This window comes from Rousettus aegyptiacus, unplaced genomic scaffold (assembly GCF_014176215.1).
Source record: "Rousettus aegyptiacus isolate mRouAeg1 unplaced genomic scaffold, mRouAeg1.p scaffold_m13_p_5, whole genome shotgun sequence".
In the NCBI taxonomy this organism is placed as follows: Eukaryota; Metazoa; Chordata; class Mammalia; order Chiroptera; family Pteropodidae; genus Rousettus; species Rousettus aegyptiacus.
The window spans coordinates 106,158,942-106,173,316 of NW_023416308.1; the positions used below are offsets into that span (position 1 = coordinate 106,158,942).

Below are 14,375 nucleotides of genomic sequence, written 5' to 3' on the forward strand. Positions count from 1 at the left end.
AGAACCAGGGTGCATTACTTCTAGATTCCAGTCCTAGTTTTCTCACTAACTACTGACCTCAGCGTCTTTATCTGCCAATCTCTCATTAGATAACTGCAGACATTTCTTCAAACTATTTACTCTGTGGCAGGCACTGTTTTGCGTGCTTTACATTAAACTTCTTTAATTCTCACAACAGCTTCATAAAGTAGATATTCTGATTATTGCCTAATTCATCAATTATTAGACTAAATATTCTGAGAAAATCAAGTGCTGGGTAATCAGATTTTTAGAAGTGGGAGGGCCCATGGAAGTCGGTTATTCAGAAAGGTAGTATATTATGGTGGTTAAGGGTGCAAACTCTACTCAAAATATGTGGCTTTCAGACTTGGATTCTTTATTCATTAGGAGTACACCTTAGGCAACTGACCTAAGTAACCTTTATCTCAACTTCCTCATCTGTAAAGTGGGACTGATAATAGAACTTGCATTATAAGGGCGTTCAGACTAATAGTGCAGTGCTTAGAATTGTGTCAACTAGGGATTTCTCAATAGATATTATAGATGAGGATGAGGATGATATTGTAGGGACTAGGTAAGTTGAAACTATTGCTTTACTTAGAAGAATGTGTTACAGTATTGTTAAGAGATTAGGTCAGAAAAAGGCTGCCGGTGGTAGTGATGGCCTTGATGGAAGGAATGGAGTTATCATTATCAGTGATACAAAATGGTTTCTTAGAGAAAGAAAATAATTTTAAATTGAAGAAGCTGAGTGAAGAGGGGAATGTTGGCCTAAAAAGGCGGGAAAATGTGTTACATTGTAATTCAGCAAAAGTTTTTAGAAATACATTGACAACAGTAATGCATATAGGAGGCCCAAATTTGAGTGCTTATATGGAGTTATTCCAGTTTCTCTGGATCATCACAGACACATATAGAATGTTAGAGCTAAATAGGACCTTGGAGATTGTCTCATACAACCCCCTCATTTTACATTTTACATTTTCTGTGAGGATAGAGTTTGCTGAAATTTGGCTAGTATTGCATTACAGTGAAGCCAAGGAAATTTGTGGGGATTTCAAGTAGGGATGAAGAGAAAGAGGGATGAAGTTCTTTCCGCTTTGCGGTGATGCCCAGGTAGGAAAGCAGGACGCAGAGGACGCAGTGAATTTTCCCAAATTAATTAAAAGAGGGAGGCAGGGAAGAGGGGAGAGGGAGAGAGAGGATGAGAACACTAATTTTATGCTGAAACAGTATGTATTTGTGGTTAATGTTTAAAAGCCCATGAAAAAGAAAATTTTTTTTTTTTTTTTTCTTATTTCTTATTTCTAGGAACTTGGTTTCCTGAAATGGAAAGGAAGTTTGGGGGAGATTTTGGCAGCCTTGATAGTTTACAGCAAATGAAGAATCAATCCATTTGCAGCTGGTGTTGAAACTAGTAAGCAGTTAATGTTAATCTGTTACTGTTTGGGATGACTATACCTTGTCTTTTAAAAAAAATCACTTTTAACTAAATTTATGCTTAGTGCTTTCTTTTAAATAACGGAGTGACTCAATAGTAACTAATGAGTCAAATTAATTTTGTGTGGAGTTCTGAGCAGGGGAGGGGGCAGAAATCCTCTTTGGGAGCACTAAAAACGCTTTGTTGAGTTTCCTTTACAATTCTAGAAGCCAGGGCTGGGTCGGAGGGAGTTTCTCCTAGGGGTTTAAAGGCTCCCCGCTGTGCTCGCTCCCCAGTTACAATAGCATCGGGTTACCGAATGAGGACTAGATTGTCTGTTTACATGGAGAAAAAGAAGCCAACAGCAAAGAGGCTGAAGGAAAGATAAGATTTTTTATGTCTCTGAAGTCATTTGTGTATTCTTTATAAAAAGCATTTACCTACCATGGCAGTATTTTAGAACAAGGCTTTCAGTTTGGCATTTATTATTATTATTATTATTAAAAAAGAAAAACATTGCTTTTATTTCTGACCATATTACTGTCTGCACTTTTGTAGGGTTTGGGGACATGGAGGCTCCTCCATGTTGTACCCCTCAACCTTGCCCAGTATCATAGGCCACTTCCACTGCTGGGGGAAAGGAAAACAGGTAGAGCTGAGGAAGAGATGCCCTGTGTGAGTCTTTTTCCTTTTTTCTTTTTGATCCCGAGTCCCCAGGCTGCTCCTATTTCAGCATCTGCTTGTTGTATTGGGCGATGGAATCAAGTTAGAGATGAAGAAACTGAGGCACAGCATGGTTACATGCTTATCTTCAATCCTTCAGTAGCATATGACAAGGTGAAATGAGAGGCACAACTCAAGCTTTGAGTCTGGGTGGAAACCTAGTAGGTCGTGTTGCTTCTGCCTTAGAAATTGGTTAGGCCTGTGACTGGCTTGCTCTCCTGCCCCCAAAAGAAACCTCTACTTTGCACTTGCAAAATTATTTGTACCAGAAAGGTTACATCCTTTGAAAAAATGGCTTAGGAAATGGAAAGTAGCCAAGAGCGACCTAAAGACAGGAATTATTTAGTGCTCATATATATGAATTTTGTAGGTTGTATATTGCTATAAAACATCTCAAGGTTAGTTATGAGCAAGATACTTTTGATGATGTGAATGGTGATATATGTGGTTGGCATTCTTCCTGGTGGTTCTAACTCACCTAAACACTCCAACTTTATCCATCCATATGCAAACCCTAAATGGTGCAGAACAGGAAATAGCTAGGAAGTAGCTAAAGTCCACAGATTCCTGGTGGAGAGTGAAAATATTTATGTTTCAAGTATAGAGATGTAACATTAGTCAGACTGTGAAAGATGCATCAATACACACACACACACACACACACACACACACACACACGTTGGAATATACCCTCAAATGTTGGGGAGACAAATGTTAGGCAAATCTTGTTGGTGTGCCTAAAATAAATAAATAAATAAATAATAAAGCTAAGTGGGGTATGGTGGAATCATATAAAGGGAAGAATTAGAAAACAAGTCTGGGAAAAGAAATTTTGGGAAGAAACTGCATAATTGATATTCATTTCTCTCTTCGAGAGTTTAAAATAGATTCTTATGTGAAATTAGGGAAAATGTAAAGAATCTGAAATTTACTAAACAGAAGTAAATTTTTCTTTGGAGAGAAGGCATGTGAGTTAATGAATATAAATCTGCATTAAAATGGAGAGAAAATTATGAGCAGAATGAGGGAGAAGGATAAGCAGGATACTTGTTTTTTAAAATTCAGCCTAAATCTTACTCTGCCTCAAAGTATTTAGTGTTTCCATCTTGAAGTATGCAGTGTTTTAAATATCTCTTTTTGAGGAAATTGATTTGAAGCTATTAAAGCCTTTTCGAATTAAGAAAGTTTAGGGTTTAGATTTTTTTCATATGTTTATTGAAAACTTAGACTATAGAAACTATGTATAAGACAGGCATTATTATGTATTAGAAAACATCTTAAAACAAATAAGGATAATTAATAACTTAAATATATTGAAAGAGCATTAAAATTATTGAGTCATCAATAAGACCCACAAGATATGTCAATGGCAGAATAAAATAAGAAGCAACTATCTTGTCATGGTTCTGTGATAAAATTTAAAACAGGATGATTTTTAAATTGGCAGCTTTGATTTAATTTAGTTACATTTAAGCCTTGCTGTTTTAAATTGGGACTCAAAAAATGCAAATATCCATCACCTAATATTATAATTTTTTACAGAGTGGAAGTGATCATAATAATTAACCTGTATATTTTTCATTTTTATAGAAAAATGTCAAAAGTTTTATCTGCTGAAGAATCGGGGAGACTTTTTTAAATGTGAAAGTTTTCATCTTTAGGTAAGGAAATGTTTTCTATTTTTTATCCATCTGTTGAAAGAGAGCATTTCAATTAGAGGAGAGAGGTAACATGAACTTTACTTTATCTATCCTAAACTGATAGAAAACATTATAAAGATGATAGAAATCCAGATTTTTAAGTTAAATTAAAAGAATTAGTTGGAAATTTTTTATTTAAAAAGATCAAATTTTCTGGAAAAAAAGACCTCTTTTTTTACTTTCTAATATATTGACACGATAAGAGTATTCCCATCATCCCTCTTTTCCAAGTATTTAAGACATAACAAAATTAAAATTATATTGAGCAAAATCAGGAACAAGAGATTTTTCAGACACCCAGAATATTCCTAAACATAAATGTAAACATATGTGACAATAAAAAATAGATATTTTATAAATTTGAAAGATTGCTCACTGCTTTAAAAGCAGGCCAGTAAATTAAAGTTAATTAAAATGAGAGCAGTAGCGGAGAAGCTTAAACCCTGGGATATAATCACATGCTAGGAAAATATTGCTTTGTAGGGTCATAATGTAAATATAAACAACTTGTTTAATCAGGCAAGAGCCTATCCTTTGCATGTGACCTCTTTTCATTTTTTGTTTGTGTCATCCTGGTAACATAAGAAAAAAAAGACTAACTTTTGGAGCATATTAGAATATTAGCAACTCAATCTATTTTGGGCAGTAATTCTATTAGTGCAGTTTGTTTGCATGAACAGTATAAATTACATATATGAAAATCAGATACTTTAAAGCAAATAAACTAAAAATGCAATTAAAGCATCTAAACATTTAAAGATGCTTTGAAATATTACATGAAGTTGAAAGAATGAAAGAAGTAGTTGTAGAAATTATACAGAGAATCTATTCTTAAGATATGGAAATTTGCAAATTCTGGCTTTGTCACCAAAAACATGTTTAGAAAAAGAAATAGATTGCAATGTTTGTCTTCTGTGAACATACATTCTCAAGAGCAAACAAGATTTCTCCTAATTTTAAAAACATTAATACAAGTACATATGAATACTTTTAAAACCATTGTATAGAGATTTAATTTCTTAAGAAATACATGTGAAAACTCATGTAGTTAAATATAATCTACAAACTTTGGAAGAACAATTCTAATTTTTTTTGTATGAATTTGAAGAATTCATTTCTAGAATAAACTTGTTTTCTCCTTATAAAGACACTCATATTAATATTAAACATACAGGTTAAAACTTACTTAAATTACTTAATTAGGACATACAAAACTTCTAAGTTATTTTTAAAAGAATTGTGGTAATCTAAAACATTATAAAATTATTTTAATGTAATCTTTAAATAAACCCCTTTAATGTATCAGTTTTTAAATCTTATATTTTGAAGGACAAAATAGAAGAAAAAATTACTAACCTCCTAATGGTAAATATAATCTCACAGCACTGAGAAGAGAGTTGTAAGCATGTAATAAATATACAAGGAGATCAGTTTCATATCTGACTTGTTTTTAAGGCTTTCTTATGAATCACATATTTTAACATTAGGAGAATAATATATAAAATATGCATTTAATTTTTATGGTCTGACAGCTCTTAAAAAATAGAAGGAAAATGCAACTTTGCCTAGCTAAATTCTCACTAAAGTGTTAAGTGAAAATCAGAAAAATACAGAAACTAAAATAGTATAATGAACTAAAATTCAAAACATGTGTATAGATACTTTTTAATCTCTCGGTATATAGCATTTATCTTAATTGCTAATGAAACTATATGCTATACCATGAGTAAAAAAATTAATGATGGGGAAGTATTTTCTCACTGTAGGTTACTAGATCAAAAAAATTACTAATAAGCTAAATATAATATTAAGGAACATTTAAAATAAAATTTTGCCGAAGATGTATCTTTCCAACTAGGCTTTTTGGTTTTGTGTGTGTAGTAGAATTTCTGAGATTTGTGATTTAAAAATTAGGATATATTTTGAGTGCCCTTTCAATAACAAAATGTTTCTGTAGCAAAATCAGACATTTTGTACATTTTGTTTTATATATGGGTATGAGAAAAAGAGCAGATACTTTGAGAGAGTTTTGGCTGTTGTTTTAATGCATGCATTAAATACCAAACAATTATTTTGTTTGTCAGTCAGTTATACGTCTAGGCAAGTTACATTTTGTGTAAGTACATCCTAAATATTTAACCTTTATTGATGATACAGTGATCTCTAAATGTGAGTGTCATATTTACTGAAATTATGGGCAACGTATTTAAAAGAAATTTAGTTTAAAACTTATTTTTAATTAGAATGTGAAAGACTGAAGGAGTTCTTTCATGAGTAAAATATGTGATTGTGCAGTTTTCTGAAAGAATGAACTCAGTTTAATTTTCAAATTATCTTCATATGTTTCTTATTTGTTGTTTACTGATCAATTTCAAAGTCAGAAAGGAATAAAGCAGCAGTATATTGCTATTTCTGATCACCTGTCAGTAGAGAGGGATAAAGAGAAAACAAAGTATGTTGGCACGATGGAGTTTTCCCTTTAAAAAATTAACTTGAAATTGAAAAGATACGTTCCCCATAACTAATTTTTCTTATTAGGACTTATTTGGAATTTCATGAATTTCCCGAATCAAAATCTTTGAGGAAACTTGTCTTATAAAATGGAGAGATGTAGGACATTGTAGTCAGATATAGGATAGTCTTTTTCTCTTGTTGAGTCCCAGAACTTAGAAAACAGATTTTAAACTAATAATATTGAGTACCAAAATCTCTGGGCTATAATAACTTTGAAAAATAATATAAAATTATAAAGGCGAGGGGAAGGTTAATTGAAGTTAGATGTACCTTTTAAATGATAAACATTTGGCACTGGGAGGTGTGCTCTGGAGATAACAAATAGTACTCTGTCAGAGAATTTTCTGGGCAGCTGAGGTTCTTTGTGTGATCACGGAAAACGGCGAGATAGCCTCACCCGGACCGCTTTACAGAATTGGCAAAGTTTCGGACTGTGAGGGTGAAAGTAAGAGCAACAATTGGTTGTAGGAAGGGGGAGCAGAGCTGGCCAGCCCTGCGCCACGACAGGGTTAACCGTGGCGTCGCCCGATGCACTCTGGGAGTTGTAGGCCGCGGGCATTGTGGGAGTTGTCGTAAAAGTTCATTTTCTTGTTGTGATGGCCGCCGCCGGGGCAGGAGTTGAGGGTTTCTGTCGTTCTGGATGGCTTGGGGCTCTCTGTACCGTCAGAAGGCCAGCAGCAGCCCCCAGGTTTCTGAGAGCTTGTTAATTGTGTGCCTGGGAAGTGGGCCAGAGGCCTGACTGGTTAATGTTGGGGCCTGTTGTCGCTAGATTGGCCAGGGGGCCTCTGGCGGCCCCGGGCTCGATGAGAGTCCCCATTCTGATGGACCCTGGCCGTGTGGCCTTCTGCCTTCGAAATATCTTGGTGGCCAGCACCTAAACATTTGGGAGTGGGCTTTATTTTGTTGTAGGTTGTGTCCTGTACCCCTCCCCACATTTTTGTAAACAGACTTCGATTTGGTCCATGTAGTCGTTGATGTTCACAACGCTGTTTGGGGTTAATTGGGCTCTTTTTGGGGGGTTTGGTGTGATTTATGCAAGAGCTGAGACTGTGGAAGGTGTGGACAGCAATAATCTGGGTGTTGCCTGTCTTGTTGTAGGCGTAAGAAATTGTATGAGTTAGGAGCGTGTTTATGAATGTGTGGTTCGCTTTCTCTTGCATGTCGTGAACCGTTCCGTTTTGCTAATCCTGAGAGGCAATGTCACGCAATTGTGAACTGTTTTTCTGTTAACTTGGATGTGTTCTTAAAACTTCGGAGACTCCAGAGGACTGTGTTGCAGTTGTTCGTGGAAAGGTATTGTGTGCAAAAGTGCATTTAAAGCAAATGCCGGCATCACACGTACTTTTAGGTCTAAAGAGCAAGCCCCTTGAGCTTCTCTGGTGCTGTGAAGTTGTGTGGGTACTTTTATGGGAATCAGGTTTGCTTTTAGTTGTGTCACATTCGTCTTGATTCACAGTGTTGTTCTGCACGTTGGGACACTTTTACCTTCTTTGTTACTTGGTACTGTCAACCTGAAGCAAAGTTAGATACTACTGACATAATCAGGATAACACTGACTTGCCAAGCAGGTGCGTACTTGCCTTACTTGGCTGTACAAACCTAGACCTCACTATTTCTGCCACCAAGTACAACTATATAAATTCTGTTTTATTTCAACAGTCTGACTGTTGTCTCTGTAACTTGAAGCCAAACTAGTTATAAGAAGCTGTTTTTCATACAATACTATTCAAAAGCAATTTCCCCCCTACAAGTAGAACTGGTGTCTAGAAAGTTTTTTCACTCAAGTTTGGTAAAGTAGGGGATTTAGAGGAGGATAAAGAGTGGTTTTGGAAATCAGCTATCAATTTTTAATTTGGGGCCAGGACATACAATGATTGATTTATAGAGAGAATGAAAAAAAAAATTATGTTCCATTTTTTCTTGGTATTTTAGAGCATAGAAAATCTGTGTCATTGCATTGGGCCACTTTCATATATTATTAAAAAGCCCTTTGGTGAACTGGGTTTTCATAATTCCCTTGTCTGAGTTTGCTTAGTGCTTGACTACATGAAATTATAGTAATGGTAGAGAAATGAACAAAGCTGGGTTGGTATGTATGTGTGTTTCAGCTAAATGTGATTGCATCTAAAACTTAAATATCAAGTGTACCTCCGCTTCTTCACCTTTACCTTCCTGAAAGATATGAAGGTTTCTGGGAGAAAGAGGAAAAGTATTTAAAAATTTCCCATGCCTGTCAATGATGAATTTTATTTTCTGATTCTTCCTACATATAAGGCTCTGCTAGGCCCTGTTTTTTGAATTCAGAGTGTTACTCATATGATTTTTATGGGCAAAACAGACTTGAAAATACTGTATCTAGATTCAAAGATATTAATTTCCATTGGAAAGAAAGCAAGATCATTTTCATATATCTTGACAGTTAAAGGATTCAATCTATATCTAAAAACTTTAAAAGCTCTTAAGAGATCATTTTGCTTTGTCCTCTGCCTGCCTTATTTTTTTTCCTTGTGAACTTTCTCCTTCAGTATGTTTGTGGTATTCTAGAGCTTAAATGACATTTTTGGAATTTTTAACTCAAAATTATGAGCAAAATAAAGTGGTTTATTTTAAGCTTCTGAGGTTTTGGGTTCTTTGTTGTACATCAATAGATAACAAATATATTCTGGGAAAAATATTTCATAATTTATAATAAATGGCAGTGTAAGAGAATATATTTGTATGTCTAAATCTGACAAGTAGCTAGTATTTATAGTATAACAAGGAATGCCTAGATCATGAAACAAAAAAACGAGCCCCAGTACAAAAATGCACCAAGGTTATGAACAAACTCATTAGTAATCAGAGAAGTTCAGATTAAGGCTGCAATAAAATATCTTTTTATACTCAGTAGACTAATAAAAATTAGGAATATGGATAATGTCAGGTGTTGATGGGGATGGAGGGGACAGGAAGCCACATAAACTTGCTGAATATGTAAAATGTTGGAACCATTCTGGAGAGCAATCTGGCAGAATTTAGTTAAATGAACATAGGTATTAATGAGGTATTTCTGGGCATATGTTCTCAAGAAGTGTCACGCAAGTCTCAAAGAGCAAATATGAGGATATCGATTACATTGTTTTGATGGCAGAGGCTTAGAGCCAACCTGGGGTTCTTAATCACTTGGGGGTTGAGGATAGGCAAAATGTGGTAGAGGCATATATATAGTACTTATACATTAGAAAGAAGCAAAGGACTACATATATCTACCACATATGCATGTAGTTAAAAAACTGGCGAAAATAATAGACAATGGAATCTAACCGTTTGTGTAAATTTAAAACGTACACAAATTGTGTTACAAGAAAATTTTAAAAACATGTCAGACACATTGGAATAGTCTCCTAAGGATAAGAAAAAAGTTTCCCAAAAAGAGAGAAAGAGAGAGATTTATGATCTAGCCATTTGAGATGGTGTGACTGGTCTATTTCAAAATCCTATGAGGAGAAACCAGTCAAGATGTTGTAAAAGCTAGAGGCCGAGCATGCCTCCTTTCGCAACCACACCAAATATAATGAAACTACAGAGCAACCAGCACCTGAGGTCTGGCTGAACAGAAGCCCTACAACTAGGGACAAGCATAAGAGGTCACCTCAAACTGGTAGTAGGGGCAGAGATGTGAAACGGCCAGATCCCGCAACCACGTGTGTCAGTTGAGAATCAGGAGGGTTATCTTGGCTGCAGAGCTCTCTTCCCCACCTGAGGAGCAAAGGGTCCTGGCCACACACTGGGCTCCCCAGCCCAGGGTTCCAGTGCCAAGAAGAGAAGTCCCCACAAACGGTCTGTGAAATAAGCGGGAGTTGCGGCTGAGTAAGAGAGAGAGCTGTGGGAATCACAGATGTTTCTCTTAAAGGGCCCGCGACCTGACTTACTTGCTGGTGGACTAACTCACTCTGAGCGCCAGCCCTGAGACAGCTGGTCAATGAGTACCAGGGATATAAAAGGAGATGCTGAGTTGTCAGGCTTCAGGGCCAGGGCCTGAGAGGCAGCTTTCTCTCAGACGAAAGTGCTGGCAATATCCATTGTTCCTTTGTTAAGTCTCCTCCCTCCCCAATCCCCACTCTCACCTACAGGTACAGTTGCCATCAAGCTGGATAACACAGTTTATCTGCCCAGGGGATCCCCTGAGATTCTGCCTCTTCCACCTTGTAGGCTCACCCAAGCTGCTTTCAGTGGTTTATTCCATATAGGTGGTCTGTCTTGGCTCTTGTGGACTTTCCTAAAATCTCTCAAAGACTCACAAAACCCAAAAGCAGCATATGGCCTCGGCATACCCTGTACCTCTTGCTAAACAGCTCCAAGCCCTACACTAGCAGCAGCCAACTTCAGTTCATCAGTGAAATACAAATGAAAGACACAATGAGATATCACTTCCTACCTGTCAGAATGGCTATCGTCAAAATATCAACAAATAACAAGTGCTGGCAAGGATCTGGAGAAAAGGGGACCCTTGTATACTGTTAGGATTGTATATTGGTGCAGCCCCTATGGAAAGCAGTATGGCGATTCCTCAAAAAATTAAAGATAGAGCTGCCGTATGACCCGGCAATTCCACTTCTGGGCATTTATCTGAAGAAAACAAAAACACTCATTCAAAAAGATACATGTACTTCATGTTTGCTGCAATATTACTTACAGTAGCCAAGATATAGAAATAGCCTAGGCGCGCATTGATAGGTGAATGGATAAAAAGGTTGTGGGGTGTGTGCATATAATGGAATATTACTCAGAAAAAAAAAATGAAATCTCGCCATTTGCAACAACATGGATGGACCTAGAGGGTATTCTGCTAAGTGAATATTGGACAGAGACTAAGACAATAATACCAACTGATTTCATTTATGTGTAGAATCTTAAAAAAAAAACGAACGAATTAATAAAACAGAAACAGACTTACAGACATAAAGAACAAGTTGATGTTTTCCAAAGAGGGGTGGGGACATAGGTGAAACAAAAGTTAAACTGAAAAGTGTCCTCCAAGTTTCAATTTCTACACACTTGAACACAGCAGAATACTGAACTGTAGTTGTTCTCAGTAGAAAATAAATAAATAGCACCAGTAAACAAAATACTTAGAGATATATTTTAAAAAGTATGTGCAAGACATGTGTGTGGAAACTACAAAACACTACTGAGAGAAACTAGAGAATACTTAAATAATGAGAGATTCCTTGTTCATGGATTGGAAGACCCAGTATTATTGAGATTTCACCTCTTCTCATATTTATCTCTAGATTCAAACAAGTCGCAGCCAAAAAATAGCCGGCTTTTTAAATAGAATTAAACAGGCTAATGCTAAAATTTATATGGAAGTGTAAAAGCTCTAGAGTAGCCAAGATAGGAATAAATGGGAATACACTACTTGCTATCAAAACTTACAGTAAAAAAAAGTGTAATTTTAACATAATGATGGGTAGATACAACATCAATAAGACAAAACAAAGTGGAGATGTATACATATACAGAAGTAATTTTCAACAAAAGTTCCAAGGTAAGTCAGCAGGGAAAAGATCATCTTTTCAACGAATGGTACTGGAACAGTTAGATGCCCATATGCAAAAAATAATGAGCTTTTTCCTAGCTTTGTACTGTATACGAAGATTAACTTGAAGTGGGTCGTAAACCTAAACATGAGATACAAAACTTCTAGAAGAAAACAGGAGAAAATTTTTTGTGATCTTGGGTAATGTAAATATTTCTTAGGTAAGACACAAAATGTAGGAAGCATAAGAGAAAATCGATAACTTGGATTTCATCTAAATTAAAAACTTCTGCATTAATATACACTGTTAAGAAAATGAAAAGGCAAGCCATAGACTGGGAAAAATATTTTTAACACATCTGATGAAGGATTTCTCTTCAGGACATGTAAAGAATTCTTAGAACTCAATAAGCGGACCAAAAACCTAATTAAAGAATGAGCAAAAGCTTCATTATGTTTAGATGAGCCAAAGATGATCTCTGTTGTATTGGCTCCAAGTTTATTTCTTCACTACAATCTGAGACCTTTTAGCTCAAAAGCCCATCAGCGCCAAAACCAAATTTTTACACATCCCATTATTTTAAAAACAGCCCCAAATAAGTGGACATTTAGCCGTTTAGAACCCGCCTGCTTTGTGTATTCTGGGAAACTGAACCACACCTCTGCTGGCAATATAGAAGATGAGCTCTTCGTGGGAAAGGTCCCAAGCCTTTGTCCTTCAAAGTTCTCCGACACAGAGACTCCCTGCCATGCTGCTAGAGCACATCACCTAGATGTGTAACCACCTGTCTTATTCCCCTTTTCTCCTGGAGTTCCTTTGCCTTCTTCCCTTTCTAGATGGTGACCTCTTCACCACAAGCCTCTAGACAGTCTTATGCTGTGAGGGACTCCATGCATCCTTGTAGACTCACACGACCCTGTCCAAGTGCTGCTCAATAAAGCTTATTGTGTGCTCCTGCTTCTTGTGTTCATATCTTTTTTCCTTGATCAGCCCACAAATTCCTCCGGTCCTCTACGAGAATGACCTTAGCAGACACTGCTCAAAATAAGGAATAACTGCCAATAATCACATGACAAGATGCTCGTTAGCTTTATGCTTCAGGGAAATGCTAATTAAAGCCACATCGAGATACCACTACATACCCACTAAATAAAAAAGACTGACTCTCCTAAGTGGTGGTGAAGATAACGGAGCAAAATGATGCAGTGCCGGAGCCAGCTGGCTAAAGTTGATCAGTACCTGAAAGAGGGGGGTGAAGCCTAAGAAAAAAGAAGATAGGAAAGCGCTTCGGGAGGGCATACAGTCACTGCTGCAGCCCCGAGTTTATTTAGTACAGCCTTTATATAGGTTTTTGGATACAATAACAAAGCATAATGTATATCAGTCGAATGCTGACATCTACACAAGATCATAAAACATCCAGCTCTCAGGGTACAAACATCCCTGCTTTCAGAGTTGTAAAAACATTCCATTACCTTAAAAAAGTTTCCTAATGGGGTGAATCTCCTCACCAGGGTCAGTAATGTTTAACTTAACGTCCTGCTTCCCTGATCATTGTTTAAGCTGTCTTAGCAGCTGCTATGGGGCTCCAAGCAGTGTTAGCAACTGCTTTATGTCTCAAAGCTACATGACACCTTTAGTGCCTTTTAATGGCTCCCGACAATGCAGCTCTTTGAAAAACAGTTTGTCAGTTTCTTATAAAGTTAGACATTTGCCATGTAATCCATAATTCTACTCCTTGGTATCATTTACTTAAAGGAAATAAAAGGTTATGTCCACACAAAGACTTATGTGTTTAGAGCTGCTCTATTCTTAATAGTGAAAAATTAGAAACAACCCAAATGTTCATCAGCCAAAGAATGGATAACCCAATGGAGTACTATGAAGCAATACGAAGGGACAGATTACCAGGAGACACAGCATGGATTAATTAAAGAAGCCAGATGCAAAAAGCCAGATCCTGTATGCCTCCATTTTTATGCGTTTCTAGAAAAGGCAAAACTAGACTGATAGTAAGCAGTTAGTTGTTACGATAGGTGAAGGGTTAAGGAGAGGAGTGACTATAAAGAAGTATGAGAAAACTTGTAGATGATAGACATGTATATCTTGATTGTGGTGGTTATGCAATTGGTACACATTGATAATGAAAAAAATGGAATAAATATTGCTACAAAGTTTCTAAACCTGTTGCTAAACTCAGCTCAAGGCATAAACATTCTGGAACAACTGCTGAGTAGAGATATATAGACTTACCTCCTTATAATTTTCTGCTTCCCTCATTTGCATATCAGAACTACCCAAGCCCTGCGAACCCAGCCAGCAATCTTCATTTATGTGAAAGAATTAACATTTTGTGGTTTTGCCTTTATAAACTCTGCCTTTCTTCGTTCTGTCCAAAGCACAGTTTGGGGTGCTACCTGAATCTGTGTCTCACAAGTTGTAACTCTTTTTGCTCTAATAAATGCTTTTTATTCTTTATTACAGCTTAAATCCTCT

The 14,375-nt window shown here is 36.5% G+C and overlaps 1 long non-coding RNA gene across 2 annotated transcripts in view; it reads left to right on the plus strand.

Moving 5' to 3' along the window:
• The window catches only part of LOC107511893, an 84,795-nt gene that overhangs the window by 59,903 nt on the left and 10,517 nt on the right, over positions 1-14,375 (plus strand). For both annotated transcript variants that reach the window (XR_004950964.1, XR_001597158.2), the window contains exons 3-5: positions 1,312-1,417; positions 1,979-2,095; positions 3,734-3,804. This is a non-coding gene — a long non-coding RNA (uncharacterized LOC107511893). The remainder of the gene's footprint in view (positions 1-1,311; positions 1,418-1,978; positions 2,096-3,733; positions 3,805-14,375) is intronic.